Source organism: Sciurus carolinensis, chromosome 13 (assembly GCF_902686445.1).
Source record: "Sciurus carolinensis chromosome 13, mSciCar1.2, whole genome shotgun sequence".
Taxonomy (NCBI): domain Eukaryota; kingdom Metazoa; phylum Chordata; class Mammalia; order Rodentia; family Sciuridae; genus Sciurus; species Sciurus carolinensis.
Window position 1 is genome coordinate 70,285,089 of NC_062225.1, and position 16,533 is coordinate 70,301,621.

Genomic DNA, 16,533 nt, shown 5'->3' on the forward strand with positions numbered 1-16,533 from the left:
GATTCTTTTATTGCTTTCTCCTAAAATCACCCTGTTATAAAAGCACACCTTTTAGATAATTTCAGAACATTAATACTAATTCAAGGAAAAGAATTCCTTCATTTTCAGCAGAGCTGTGGGCAATCAAAGTCCTACAGGCTTCCCAGCTCTTTCTTGGGATGCCTAGCAGCCTGGAGCAATGTGTATCTCAGTGGGATGCTAGTAAAGACACAAATCAACAGGATAGTCAATTTAGGTAGCCAATTATATTAACTTCAGCAATGACTGAATGGATAACCTTAAAGTCAGAGTCATTTCTCCCATCAAGGAAAACATCAATTTTCACACAGCTCAGGGCTTATACTGTGTTCAAAAGTCAGCTACCACATTCAAAGCAAAAGTTTCAGTTCAGTTATTTAGATATCAACACCATTCCCCCAAATTATTTAATTCTCAGTGTGATCCTAGAAAGAATCCTGGTATATTGTCTGGTATATGTTATTAAATTAACTGAATTTAACCTTTCTTCTCATGATATCTTCTTGCTACAATCCTACCCTCAATGCATCAAAACCCAAGCAACTGTGGCAACTGAAACTAAAAAATTAACAATTACAAAAACTTATTTTTCAAGTACCGGTAGAACAGATAAGATGAAATGATCTGTTATGTACCCAAATATAAGGAAAGATGTGTGTACATCATCTAGGCAAAAGAACTAGATTATATCTAATAAGCTCTGTCTTCTATGCTTAATTTGATGGTTTTCATAAAAATCTTGATTCATGATAAGCATTAATAAAATTTACTGTAAGAGTCAATCAGTCAATGGGTATTTCTCTTCACAATTTGGTAAAATGAGGGAAAGCAAGTGACACAGGATGCCTAAAAGAACAGAAATCTAAAAGTCTAGATTTAAATAATTTGGGTTTAAGTTTCTCACATAAAATAAAGTCTGGTCGGTCCCAAGTTGTTTCAGAACCCAGTATCTCATTTTTTACCTGGCATCTTTTTGATTTCTGAGGGTCTCCCTTCCAGATAGATCCACAGGTTACAGAAGCTCCAAGCATCACATGCTTTCACAATGATATAAATGCAGAACAGGATGGCACAATCACATCAAACTACTCTCTAATGGAGGAGGAAAATCTTTCCCAGAGACTCCCAAGACTCCCTCTGTTCCTTTGGTGAGAATGGCTCAAATAATCATCCCTGCTGACAAGAGGCTAAGACAGCCAGTATTAGGCACCTTCATCCTCTATGGTGGGCTGTGGGCACCAGAAGGGCTTGCTGTTGAAATGCATCTTTGGTTTTTAGTTGTTTAGGAACAAACAGAACAACAAAGAGAAGAGGTTGCCATGCAACTGTGATTTACATACAATAGGAAGTCATAAATTCATCAATTCACTGAAGAAGGGCAGGCCAACAGAAAGTGTGCCACTAAAGTAACAACTTCAGATTTTACTGTTATATAGAACAGGTAGCCGGAGATCTTCAACTGGAAGAGTCACAGATGGACACTGGCAGTAAAGTCCCTCCAGGAGGGCCGAGTAGTGGTTACTAGGGGTGATGAGGCACATTTACCTTCTCTGGTAAATGAAACTGGCAGCAGTGAATGAAGTGTTACTGGTACCGAATCTTGTGGCAAGTCTTCTCCAATTTAAAAACATATTCATCTTGTTCTTTTAAGTTATGAGACAGGTAAACAGCATGAAATGTTGTTAAACTAAAAGGAGGGTCTGCCAAACTAGACGGAGAGAAAGACAATTGTGGTTTTGTTCCAATTTTAGTGGAAGTCCATTTCAAATAGGTAGAAGCTGGGTGGGAAAGGGAGAGTTTTCCTTTTCAAAGGGGATAAAATTTGGTATTACAAATTGTAAACATTGCAAACAGGAAAACATCCATCCTTTAAGCTTAATATATAACAGTAAAAAAAAATCAAGATAACTCTATAAAGTCTAGCTATTCTTAAAGTCATATGTGAGCAATGACATCTTAACATGAATTTGTACAGCTGTGTCTCATATAGTAATGTATGGGTCGACAATAAACCACATATGTAACGGTGGGACAGTGGTTCTATAAATTATACTGACTACTGACTTTGTAGTCATTTTGGTTTATATAATTTTGTGCCATGCTTACACACCAACAGAAGCAGCTAATGACACATTTATCAGAACATATTTTCATCAGTAAGAACAAAAGACTGGAAATCCAAGATGGCGGACTAGAAGGGGGCTGCATTCCTTGTCACTCCATAACTCGGGTTTCAAGCAGAGGATATCTGTTTCTTGGTGAAGCAGTTTTTGCTGCTTATCGATCCCCTGCTGTTTACCGTATTTGTCTACTGTGATCACCTGCAGTCTGCCAGCATATCGACTACTTTTTGAATGCAGATTGCTCACTGTCTGGTGCACACCATCCACCATTTGCCTACCTCTTGCCTGTCTTGCCTGCCTTTCACCTACCCATCACCCACCACCCGAGGTTCACCTCCCAATCGTCTGACAGCACTCAGCTGACTGACCACAGACCACCAGTGGAGCACCAGCTGCCTGCTGTTGCCTGTAAGTTCACCGTCACAGTACCTGCAGGTTTGGTTACACGTGGCTGCAGTCATTTTGAGACAACAGTCAGAACCTATAGGACCCCTGGCTGAACTGACTGAACCTCGTCTCCAGGATCCCTCAACCCGACCAATCACTCCCTGCCTCTGCTTCCCACCACCAGGACCCCCAGACCAAATGACTGCGCCCTACCACCAGGACCCTGGGACCATCTGATCGCACCCTGCCTCCAGGATCTCACAAGCAGACCGACCACACCCCATCTCCAGGACCTCCAGCCAACCAGGCCCACACCCCAAAATGCAGCTCCCCATTTGCCAACACATTTGGAAGCCAAAGTGGCCATCTTGGATAATCCTGGATGCTATATCTCCCATCTTTAGGTGCAGCAAATCCCATCCTGAGACACAGCTGGAGACTGGAAGATCATTGTCAGGTACCTCTCATACATCAGGCTACTGAAGACTGGGAGATGTGACTATTATATGACTGTTATAATGTAGATTTTCTTTTTTCTCCTTATTGAAAAATTTTAAGTTTTAATTTGTTTACTTTTCTCTTTCACTTTCCTTTTGTTTACCTGTTCCCTCAGAGTCTTGAATTTCTCCCTTTTCACATGCTAACAATCAACTTCTTTTGATTACACTCTCACTCTTTCTATGATCTAGAACTTCTATATATTCTTTTCTTATCCCATTAACAGCTACATCCTACACCCCTCTGCATCCTCTTTGTCCACCATTAGAAACTGCAGACCTTATTGCAAATCTATTTGTTATACTGAAGATAATAACTGAACTCATTCTTTTATTATGGCAATATTGTTATCATCCTCATAGGGGCTATTTGGTCTAGGATTGCATAGTGTCTGAATTGGGCACTGCTAATATTGATCTCCCCCTTAAAGAAAAGGTTTTGGAAACCTATAGGGTCACTATAAGCCCATAAAGGGGGAAAATGCAATACCCTAGGATCTGCACTGCTAGAGGGGAAGACACATGAACATGAAAAACAAGGGAAGAAAATGATCCAAACAAACTTAGATTCTATATTAACAGAATCCAGTGACAGCATGGTAGAAGAAATGTCAGAAAAGGACTTCAGATTATACATAATTAAAAGGATTCATGAAGAAAGGATGAGATAAGAGAGGAAATGCAGGCAATGAATGATCATAACAATAAGCAGTTGAAAGAGCAACTGCAGGAAGCAAAAGATCATTTCAACAAAGAAATACAGATTCTCAAAAAAAAAACCACACAGAAATCCTTGAAATGAAGGAAACAATAAACCAAATAAAAAACTCAATGGAAAGCATCACCAACAGACTAGATCACTTGGAAGACAGAACCTCAGATAATGAAGACAAAATATTTAATCTTGAAAATAAAGTTGCCCAAACAGAGAAGATGGTAAGAAATCATGAACAGAATCTCCAAGAACTATAGGACATCATGAAAAGACCAAATATAAGAATTATCGGGATTAAGGAAGGCACAGAGATACAAACCAAAGGAATGAACAACCTATTCAATGAAATAATATCAGAAAATTTACCAAACCTGAAGAATGAAATGGAAAATCAAATACAAGAGGCTTACAGAACATCAAATGCACAAAATCACAACATATCCACACCAAGGCACATTATAATGAAAATGCCTAACATATAAAATAAAGATAGGATTTTAAAGGCCGTGAGAGAAAAGCATCAGATTCCATATAGGTGGAAACCAATACGGATATCAGCAGAGTTCTCAGCCCAGACTCTAAGAGCTGGCAGGGCCTAGAACAACATATTTCAAGCTCTGAAAGAACATGGTTGTCAACCAAGAATCTTATACCCAGCAAAACTAACCTTCAGATTTGAAGATGAAATAAAATCCTTCCATGATAAAAGTTTAAAGAATTTACAAATAGAAAGCCTGCACTACAGAATATTCTCAACAAAGTATTCCATGAAGAGGAAATGAAAAACAACAATGTAGGTAATCAAAAGGAGGAACTACCTTAAAGGAAAAACCATTCAAAGGAGAAACCAAGTCAAGTTAAAAACCAAAAATAAGCCCAAAGGACTGGAAATACAAATCATATCTCAATAATAACCCTGAACGTTAATGGCCTAAACTCATCAATCAAAAGACATAGACTGGCAGAATGGATTCAAAAGAAAGACCCAATAATACTCATCTCATAGAAAAAGACATCCACAGACTAAAGGTGAAAAAGATGGGAAAGAAACCTACCACACACATGGACTCAGTAAGAAAGTGGGGATTTCCATCCTTATTTCAGATAAAGTAGATTTCTTCAAGTCAAAGTTAGTCACAAGGGATAAAGAAGGACATTTCATACTGCTTAAGGGAACCATAAATCAGGAAGACATAACGATCGTAAATATTTATGCCTCAAACAACGGTGCATCCATGTACATCAAACAAATCCTTCTCAATTCCAGGAATCAAACAGACCACAACACAATAATTCTGGGTGACTTTAACACACCGCTGTCACCACTGGACAGATCTTCCAAACAAAAACTAAACAAAGAAACCACAGAACTCAATAACTTAGATTTAACAGACATATATGGAATATTCCATCCATCAACGAGCAAATTCACTTTCTTCTCAGCAGCACATAGAACCTTCTTGAAAATAGACCATATGTTATGCTACAAAGCAGCCCTTAGGAAATGCAAAAAAAAATATAGATACTGCCTTGTCTTCTATCAGATCATAATGGAATGAAATTAGAAATCAATAACAAAATAAAAAACAGAAATTACTCTAACACCTGGAGACTAAATAATATGCTATTGAATGAAGCATGGATAACAGAAAACATCAGGGAGGAGATAAAAAAAATTCTTAGAAGTAAATGAGAATGACGATAAAACATATCAAAATCTGTGGAACACTATGAAAGCAGTACTAAGAGGAAAATTCATTGCATGGAGTACATTCAAGGAAAGAATAAAAAGTCAACAACTAAATGACTTAACGTTACAGCTCAAAGTCCTAGAAAAAGAGAACAGAACAACACCAAAAGTAGTAGAAGACAGGAAATAATTAAAATCAGAGCTGAAATCAATGAAATTGAAATAAAAGAAACAATTCAAAAAATTGACAAAACAAAAAGTTGGTTCTTTGAAAAAGTAAACAAAATAGACAAACCCTTAGCCACACTAACAAAGAGAAGGAGAGAGAAAACTCAAATCACTAATATTCATGATGGAAAAGGAAATATCAGGAGAGACACCATTGAAATACAAAACATAATGAGAAGCTACTTTTAAAATCTATATTCCAACAAAACAGAAAATACTGAAGACACTGACAAATTTCTAGAGACATATGATCCTCCCAAACTGAACCAGGACATATACAATTTAAACAGATCAATATCAAGCAATGAAATAGAAGAAGGCATCAAAAGCCTACCAACCAAGAAAAGCCCAGGACCAGACGGATTCTCAGTCGAGTTCTACAAGACCTTCAAAGAAGAACTCATTCCAATACTTCTCAAAGTATTTCAGAAAATAGAAAAGGAGGGAACCCTACCAAACTCATTCTATGAAGCTAATATCACCCTCATACCCAAACAAAACAAAGTCACATCAATGAAAGAAAATTTAAAACCAATATCCTTGATGAATATACATGCAAAAATCCTTAACAAAATCCTGGCAAACCATATCCAAAAACATATTAAGAAGATAGTGCACCACAATTAAATGGGGTTCATCCCGGGAATGCAAGGTTGGTTCAACATCCGTAAATCAATAAATGTAATCCATATGTCAACAGACTTAAGGATAAGCATCATGGTTATTTCAATTGACACAGAAAAAGCATTCAACAAAATACAACATCCCTTCATGCTCAAAACACTAGAAAAAATAGGAATAATAGGAACATACTTCAACATTGTTAAGACTATTTATGCTAAGCCCACGGCCAACATCATTCTTAATGGACAAAAACTGAAAGCATTCCCTTTAAAAACTGGAACAAGACAGGGATGCCCTCTTTCACCACTTCTATTCAGCATCATCCTTGAAATACTAGGCAGAGCAATTAGACAGACTAAAGAAATTAAAGGGATATGAATAGGAAAAGAGGAACTCGAGCTGTCACTATTTTCTGATGACATGATTCTCTAATTTAGAGGATCCAAAAAACTCCTTCAGAAAACTTCTAGAGCTTATAAATGAATTCAGTAAAATAGCAGGATATAAAATCAACACGCATAAATCAAAAGCATTTATATACATAAGCGATGAAATATCTGAAAGGGAAATGAGGAAAAGAATTCCATTAGCAATAGCCTCAAAAAAAATAAAATAAAATAAAATACTTGGGAATCAATCTAATCAAAGAGGTGAAAGATCTCTACAATGAAAACTACAAAACACTGAAGAAAGAAATTGAGGAAGAACATGGAAGATGGAAAGATCTCCCATGTTCTTAGATAGGCAGAATTAATATCAAAATGGCCATACTTCCAAAGGTGCTATAAAGATTTAATACAATTCCAATTAAAATCCCTATGACATTTCTCATAGAAACAGAAAAAGCAATCATGAAATTCATCTGGAAGAACAAAAGACCCAGAATAGCCAAAGCAATCCTGGGTAGGAAGAGTATGCAGGAGGTATCACTATACCAGACCTTAAACTCTACTATAGGGCAATAGTAACAAAAATGGCATGGTATTGGCACCAAAATAGACAGGTAGATCAATGATACAGGATAGAAGACATGGAGACATACCCACATAAGTACAGTCACCTCATACTAGACAAAAGTGCCAAAAACTTACAATGAAGAAAAGATAGCCTGTTCAACAAAAGGTGCTGGAAATCCATATTCAGTAAAATGAAATTAAACCCCTATCTCTCACCTTGTACAAAACTCAACTCAAAATGGATCAAGGATCTAGGAATTAGACCTGAGACCCTTCACCAAATAGAAGAAAAAGTAGGCCCAAATCTCTTATCACATTGGCTTAGGACCAGTCTTCCTTAACAAGACCCCCATAGCGCAAGAAATAAAAGCAATCAATAAATAAGATAGATTCAAACTAAAAAGTTTTTTCTCAGCACAGGAAACAATCAATAATGTGAAAAGAGAGCCTACAGAGTTGGAGAAAATCTTTTCCACACAAACTTCAGACAGGGCACTCATCTCCAAAGTTTATAAAAATCTTAAAAAACTTTAAACCCTAAATACAAAGATCCCAATCAATAAATGGGCTAAGGAAATGGACAGACACTTCACAGAAGACACACAGGTGTTCAACAAATATATGAGAAATGCAAATTAAAACCACCCTAAGATTTCATCTAACTCCAATTAAAATGGCTATTATCAAGAACACAAGCAATAATAAGTGTTGGTGTGGATGTGGGGAAAAAGCACACTCATATATTGCTACTGGAGTTGCAAATTGGTGCAGCCACTCTGAAAAACAGTATGGAGAGTTCTTGGAAAGCTTGGAATGGACCCACCATTTGACCCAGTTATCCCACTTCTCAGTTTATACCTGAAGGACTTAAAATCAGCATACTACAGTGATGCAGCTCAATTCACAATGGCTAGATTGTAAAGCCAACCTAGATGCCCTTCAATTGACGAATGGTAAACTGTGGTATATTTACACGATGGAATATTACTCAGCCATAAGGAAGAATAACATAATGGCATTTGCTGGCAAATAGATGAAGTTGGAAAATATCATGCTAAGTGAAATAGGACAAGCCCAAAAAACCAAAGGCTAAATATTTTCTCTGATAAGTGCATGACAACATATAATGAGGGGGGGTGCTGGGGGAAGAGAAGAATGAAGGAACTTTGGATGGTGTACAGGAAAATGGGGTGGGAGGGGGTGGAGGATGGAAAGATAGTAGAATGAAACAGACAATATAACCCTATGTATATGTATGATTACATGAATGGTGTGAATCTACATTGTGTACAACCATAGAAATGAAAAGTTGTACCCCATTTGTGTACAATGAATCAAAATGTGTCTGTAAAAATAAAAAAGATTTTAATAAAAAAAGGACACAAGACTGTTCTTCACTAACATTTGTAAATGCATTCAAGAAATTCAGATAAAACTGGAAAATCTGAACACTTACATCATTGTTTTCCTAACCCACACATAATCCATGTACTGCAGCACTGTCGGGTTTAATAGCACTATGCGTTGTGCTGTGTTTCTACAGCGTGTTGATCAGGTATACAACAGATTATGTATACATCATCTTTACAAAGAAAAATGCATATAAAAATACCAAAGGCATTTAAAATAAAATTCTAGTCATTTTAATTAGTAATTTTGACTAAAAAAAATCCTTTAACATTTTGGCAGTTTATATTCTGGGACAATGAATTTATGAACTGCTTCCTACCCAGTTTCAATTACCCTGTGCAAGTAAACCCCCACAAAACTTCTGCATCTGCACATGGTCACTGTGCATCTATAAAGTGAGAGTGGATAAAAAGCACTCACGGGAAGCCAAGCTAGCCAAGCTATTCCTGCAGACTTCTCTCTGGTTTTATTCAGAACAATCTAGATACGTCACAATTTATAATATTCCTACATTTCAATAATATATTGCAGCTTTAGAATCCCAGAATTTAACTTAATTCGAAATCATGAGGTTGGGTCAGGAAAATGTTTAGTTTAGTACATGACTTACCCAGTTTTAAAATCATTATCTTTGTATATTTACTCTTATTTTTATGCTTTCTAAAAGCCTTGGACTGTTCTGCCACTCCAGTGTGACTAATTAATGATCCAGAGAAACCAAGAAGCCATGAGTTGGATGGGCACAAATGGCACTCATTTCCTGGTACAAAATCACCAGGCAAATGGACATTCATGACCCTTTTAAGTTTAATACTTCATTTCACTAGTTATTACTAAGTGGTCATAAAGTAACAATCCACATGCACTCCATTAGAGGCAAAATCTACAGGATATTTTTTTATTTAAAATCTAGTTTTGTAAATCTTAACAAAGTCTAAATAGTAATTCATCGAAAATTCCTTATAACTTAACCTAATCTAAATACAATGATTTCTTTCCTTGCCTATTACATAAATCTGCTACTTTGATTCCTTAGGTTTCAATTCCACTCACTCACCTATCCTCCAGTCTGGCACTACAGATGTAATATTATTTCCATTTATAAATCAACTAAATAGATCAAATAATTATATTCTAGACATCTGGTAAACAAACATATATTTGGAAAAAATTATGAACAGCAATCTTAAGTACTCCCTAAAGTCATACCAAATTGTCATCAGGCTAGGTCTCATACAGTGTGAAGTAAGATAAAATCACACCAAATTGTCAATGGCCTAAGTTTCACACAGCCTCAAGCAGGATATAGCTAACCACCAAGATGCACCCACTCTCTTTTCTCCAACTTTATTTACCTCCTTAACTCTCATTTGCATTCATGCAAATTTTGTTTGCTGCCTATACTTACGTCTCTCTTAATTATGTTTGTGCTTACTTGGTTTAAAGGTGCTAAAATCCTTTTCTCTCCAATCCAACATCTCTTGTCATTAATAGTTTCCATTTTCATGAAATCCTATCAAGTCTACAAATAGATAAGAACCCACAAGGTGTAAGACACTCTAGAGACTTTATAACTCATGTGCAAAAACTAAGTAGGCAAGTGGAAAAGTTAAGAAGGAAATGCTTAAACAGGAAATGAATAATTTTTCTCTTATCTTGAAGGAGGAAAAGTTTGCAATAATAAAAATGACTATCCTAAACAATGAAAATGGACAACAGGTAGAAAAAGATTATTTGCAACATGCCAAAGACAAAAAGCTATTATTCTTACTCAGAACCTGTATAATCCCAGAGAATTAAGATCAACATTTCACATAGAAAAAAGTCCAGCCTCACTTATAATAAAATAAATCGGTATAAAACTACATTGAAATACCCTTCCTATCCAAGTATAACTTTGGAAAGATCATGGATTTCATAGCACTAACAGCATAAAAAAAAAGAAAACAGTCTTATATAGTGCTGGTTCAAGTACACATTGCTTCAATTTCTATGGGTAGAATTTGGATGATATTTCTCATACTCTTGATCTAGCTTTGATTCTTCATTTTTCTTTTTTTTCTTTTCTTTTTTTTTTTTTTTTTGGTGGGGGGTGTTGGGGATTGATCTCAGGGGCACTCGAACATTGAGCCACATCCCCAGTCCTATTTTGTATTTTAATTTAGAGACAGGGTCTCACTTTTGCTGAGGCTGCCTTTGAATTCATGTCCTCCTGTCTCAGGCTCCCAAGACACTGAGATTACAGGAATGCGATGCTGTGCCATGCCCAGCTAGCTTTAATTCTTATTGATAGATTTAGTCTGATGTGAAAGATTTCATAGGCAAAGAGAATCACTGCAACCCTACTAGTAATTGTTAAAAGATCGGAAACAAATAACGAGATCAAGTTAAAATACTGTGTATACCTTCAAAGAAACTTTGGGCAGCCATTTAAGGATGACTCAATTAGAGATGTACTGACAGAATAATTGCTAAGGTATATTACTAAATACTAAATAAAAGGTGAACACCAGTGTGTATGTTTGTTTCATTCATTTTTGTAAAACAAACACACAAAAAAGTTGGGTTTAGCAGAAGAATCTGCTTGTATATGTGTGGAATATCTCTGAAAACAACTGGTTAACGAGTGCTGTGGAGAGGGAAGCGGAGTGACTGCAAGACAGGGATTACCCAGAACTTACCTTCCATCTGTGACTCTTCTGTACTTTGTACCTGTTGTGAAATATAACTTTTAATCTGTGTGTATTAAATAACACATGAAAGAGTCATATACGGAAAAGTAAATTTCACTGTGGTGCATGCCTGTATCCAGTGGCTCAGAAGGCTGAGCAGGAGGATCTGGAGTTGAAAGTTAACCTCAGCAACACTGAGGTGCTAAGCAACACAGTGAGACCCTGCCTCTAAATAAAATACAAAAAAGGGCTGAGGATGTGGCTCAGTGGTTGAGTGCCCCTGAGTTCAATCCCTGGTACAAAAAAAAAAAAAAAAAAAAAATTTTAAAGGTAAACATACTTTTAAAATTAAATCTTTCCTGTGTCTTGATTCTAGAGCCAGACACCTAGTTTCAAAATTATTTCCATCCTGTAGTATCTATGTGCAACAAGGCAAGTTATTTAACATTCTAAACTTGCATTTTCTTCAACAATGATATTGTGTTATAACATGCAGTCATGATTTTTCAATAAGATAAGGTACCTAAAGTCCCTGGCACACAATCACATGTAACAAATTATCAGACTCTTCTATACTTTTCTTCCCCCAAACTTAAACCTACACTGAATTGACTCATGTTTTTTAAAAACTCTGATTTAAGACAGACCACGACAAAGGAGTATAAACTATTCATTCATAAAGAGAGGAATTCTTAAAACTTTTAGTGGATAGTTTACTTTAGCATGACCCAAATATGGGAATCTACAGGTTTTTTGTTTATGTGGCTTTATAATATATGATCCTAAATAAATTAAATGTAGACTAGGGGATGGGGGGGGAGGCTATGGGGGTGGGAGGGAGGCAAGAATGGAGGAAGGAGGGACTGTATAGAGGGAAAAGGGGGGTGGGAGGGGTGGGAGGAAGAAAAAAGAATAACAATGAATCAAACACCATTACCCTATGTAAATGTATGATTACACAAATGGTATGCCTCTACTTCATGTACAGAGAAACAAGTTGTACCCCATTTGTTTACAGTAAAAAAAAAATGTAGACTAGACACTAGCCTATTGAAACAGGATATATGAAATTGAAAGAGAACATTTAATGGTTCCTAGACCCTGCCTAAACATACTTGGTGAGATTAATTTTAGAATAGAAGATAAATTTTCTATAAATTTGAGTCAAATTGATACCTATCTGGAGAATGTCGGTTTTAAATATACTGTTATATTAAATGTTGACAGAACCTTTGCCATTATATCTATCCAAAACTCATTGATCTTTCATATGTAGATTTATTTTACCAGATGATCTCTACTCTAATTTGCTTTCTTAGAAAGTACAAAGCCCAACTACACTGTATAATATAAATACAAAGATTTGAAGAGAAGGTAGTGAGGTAGTGAGCTGTCCAACACAGAGCAAGAGCCAGAGACAGTCCTGTGACCTTGGCTATCCCAGTCTGGAGTGGCCTCTCTGTGTGCCTGAGCTGGAGTGAGGAGGAAAAGAATGTCCTATACGAACACCACGAGTCTCACTGCTCCTAACACATCTTAGTAAATTTTCTTAAGAAATATATCTGTACTTGCTAATTCATATTCTGGATGATTTCCAGAGAATGGCTATTTTATCAGAATTTCACTAGGCGCAGTCTCTGGAGTTTCTCCTGCTAGCGTGCTGGAAGTCCTTCTCAGGTCTTCTTTTCTGTCTGAGAGATTTTCTTGGGTTATATTTTAACTATTATTTTTGTAACATTTAAGTTTACATCATTTTGACTGTACTCTTCAGGGTCTCCAGTAACAGGCTAAGTATCCCTTATTCAAAATGCTTGACATCAAAAGTATTTCCCCTTTTGAATTTTATAATATTTGCATATACATAACAAGTTACGCTGGGGACAGGGTCCAAGTGTCTAAACATGCAATACATTTTTATTTCATATATACCTTATACACATATCCTGAAGGTAAATTTATACACTATTTTAAAATAATTTTGTGCCTCTGACAGTGACCCATCCCAAGAGGTCAGGGGTGGAATATTTCCCTTGTGGTGTGTCAAAGTTCAAAGAGTTTTGGACTTTGGCTGGGCATAGTGGCACACACCTGTAACTCTCGTGGCTATGGAGGCTGAGGCAGGAAGACTACGAGTTCAAAGCCACACTCATCAACTTAGTGAGACCTTGTCTCAAAATAAAAAACAAAAAGCTGGGATGTGGCTCAGTAAGTTAAGTGCCCCTCGGTTCAAACCCTAATACCAAAAAAAAAAAAAAAAAAAAAAAAAGTTTTAGACTTCAAAGCATTTCAAATTTCAGATTTTCAGATTAGGGATGCTCAACCTCATATATATGTTAGATCTTTAACCATTTTCCACTTTAATTACTTCCCCGGGATATATTTATTCTCTTCTTTCTTGTTTTCCAGCAATGAAATATTAAATTTTATTTCACTCTACCTCTTCTTGGGTACCTCGTAATTTATTCTTCATTTCTAATATGATTTTCTTTTTGTTCTATTTTTTTTTCAATTCAACTGATTCCCATTACATATCTTGTTTTCACATCCATTACTGTTTTTATATTTCTCAAAGTGTCTTCGTTCATAACCTCAAATGTATACTTAATAATATTTAATTCAGTCTATTGTGCTATGTATTATTTTTTTTTCCAGTTCTGTCCTCTATTTAGAAGCTTCATATATGGATACAAAGTCTTTTATGTCTATGGTTTCTTTTGTGCGTTTACCTTTTTGGGTGGAGGGGTGAAGGGGAAGGAAGTTGCTTCTTGGTTCTCTTTTATCTTGCAGGAGTCTTAATTTCCTTCATTCCTTGTTTCCTCCACTGCCCACTTCTAAGGGGAGTTGCCTCTTCTTCAACAGATCCGATTCTCCTGCTTCCTGGAGGCTGCCTCTGGCCCTACTCTCTCTCAAATCATTTTCCTTTACCTTGAGCTGCTGTGAACTACTTTGCCTGACTTGTGCTCAGGCATTTTGGTATTAAGTATTAGACTTTCTCTTTCTAGGGATGGTTTGCTTATATTTCTGAGTAGCTCACGCCTCTCTACTCTGAAGCCTTCTCTCTCCACTCTTAGTACCCACAGTGAGAAGGCAAAGGTGGGAGGACAGAAGGAAATCCTGGAGAATTTCTCTATTTATAATAATTGGGAAGTTACGGTAATTTTCTCTGTCTCCCAGCTATGCTGAAGAGATGGGTGGTATTTGGTTTACTTCTCCTGCTTGTTGACTTGATAACTGGTTTTGAAAGAGTGAAGAAAATCAAGTAACTGACATGAATTACCAAAAACTTTTTGTAAGAAGGCTTTTTATGGAGTTAATCTCTTTTTATTGGACACACGACTGTGACTTTTTCATTTTCTTCTTCATTTTAAGTCAGTGCTGTCAGATTCTGTCAGTTGTATTTTCTGTCTGACTTGCTGATTTCATACACACTGGCATGATGCTAGTCTTAATATCCTGCTACTATATCTCACGTAGAATTAGGAGTAGTAAATAAGACATCATCATTTTGCTGCTGGCAATATGTGCCTTCTCTTTTCTTTCTTGATCAGTCTTTTCAGAAACATGACAGTTTTTAAAATACTGAGATTCTTGATACACATTTTCCGTTAAAATGTGATGGCTACACTCCCTCTCCACACTCACTGAGGATCAGTGTGACACTATGTGAGTTCTGAGGTCAGGTCATAAAGAGACTCGCAGTTTTCTACTCGTTTTCTGGGATTGCTATTCTAAGGGAAGCCAATAATGAAACCTGATTACCCTGAGATTATTATCCTGGAAAAGTGGCAAAGAGAAAGACTAAATTACAAGCATGAAGGCAATTAAAACACAAATACACTTAGTACATCAACCACAAAACCTCTTACTGGTTTACCCTGAGGTCAATGCCTCTCCTCGACCTTTGAAATCATGTCATTTCAAAATTCTGAAAGGGTGTTACATAAAGAACAGAAATAAATATAATAGATAAGGCTGTACAGTAGATGCTTCATAACTGCATTAAATAATGTATTTATGGTCTGTTCCCTACCCCAACTTCTCATTAAGAAAGGGGGCAATTTAACATCCAATGGCTAAAATATTCCTACTTTTCCAATGCACAAGAAACATTGTATTCCTACCCATTTAAAGTAAACATCTCTAAGAGCCTTAATATTATAATACACAAGTACAATAACAAAAACAAAACAAAACAACAAACTATGAATTAGGGATTAGGGCAGTTCAGAAAATAGCAGCACCTAATGCTTGGAACCAATAGATGCTCCATTAATATTTATTACATGAATGTACATGAGTCAGCTGATTTCAAATATCTTATCAGCACAGACCAGTTTTGGCCTAAATCATAAGCATGACACACAATAAAAAGTTACCAAACTATTTTTTATATCCTTCCAAATGTTGTTCCTCAGAAACTATAGTCACTCCCTTGAAAATAATTTATTTCCTCTTTCAGAATAAGATATTTCAAACCCCGTCAATAAATGGGCAAAGTAATTGAACAGCACTTCACAGAAGAGGAAATACAAATGGTCAAAAAATATATAAAAATCATTTAACACCTCTAGCAATAGAGAAATGCAAATTACAAATACACTGAGATTTCATCTCATTCCAGTAAGAATGGCAATTATCAAGAATACAAGTAACAATAAATGTTGGCACAGATGTTGGGAAAAGGTGCACTCATACATTGCTGGTGGGACTGCAAATTAGCGCAATCACTCTGGAAAGCAGTATAAAGATTCCTCAAAAAAACTAGGAATGGAACCATTTGACCCAGTTATCGTACTACAAATCCAAAGGACTTAAAATCAGCATACTACAGTGACACAGTCATATCAATGTTTATAGCAGATCAACTCACAAAAGCTAAGGAGCCAACCTAGGTGCCCTTCAGCAGAGGAAGAAGATGTGGTATATATACACAATGGAGTATTACTCAGCTATAAAGAAGAATGGTTATGACAATTGCCAATAAATGGATGGATTTAGAGACTATCATGCTAAGTGAAATAATCCAGTCCCCAAAAGTCAAAGGTTGAATGTTTTCTCTGATATGTGGATGCTAACCCACAATAAAGGGGGATGAGGAAAGAAGAACAGAAGTTCAGTAGAATAGACAATGGGGAATGAAGGGAAGGGAGGGGGAAGAAGAAAAGGAAAGACAGTGGAATGAATATGACATTTTCCTATGTACCTATATGCAA

At 36.3% G+C, this 16,533-nt stretch overlaps 1 protein-coding gene across 3 annotated transcripts in view; it reads right to left on the reverse strand.

Moving 5' to 3' along the window:
- Lclat1 (lysocardiolipin acyltransferase 1) overlaps window positions 1–16,533 on the reverse strand; it is a 190,624-nt gene that overhangs the window by 78,563 nt on the left and 95,528 nt on the right. Inside the window, exon 2 of one of the 3 annotated variants that reach the window (XM_047523276.1) lies at window positions 14,047–15,094. The exons of the other annotated variants lie outside the window; for them this stretch is intronic. The gene's annotated coding sequence lies outside the window, so the exon portion shown is untranslated. The remainder of the gene's footprint in view (window positions 1–14,046; window positions 15,095–16,533) is intronic. 3 annotated transcript variants of the gene reach the window in all.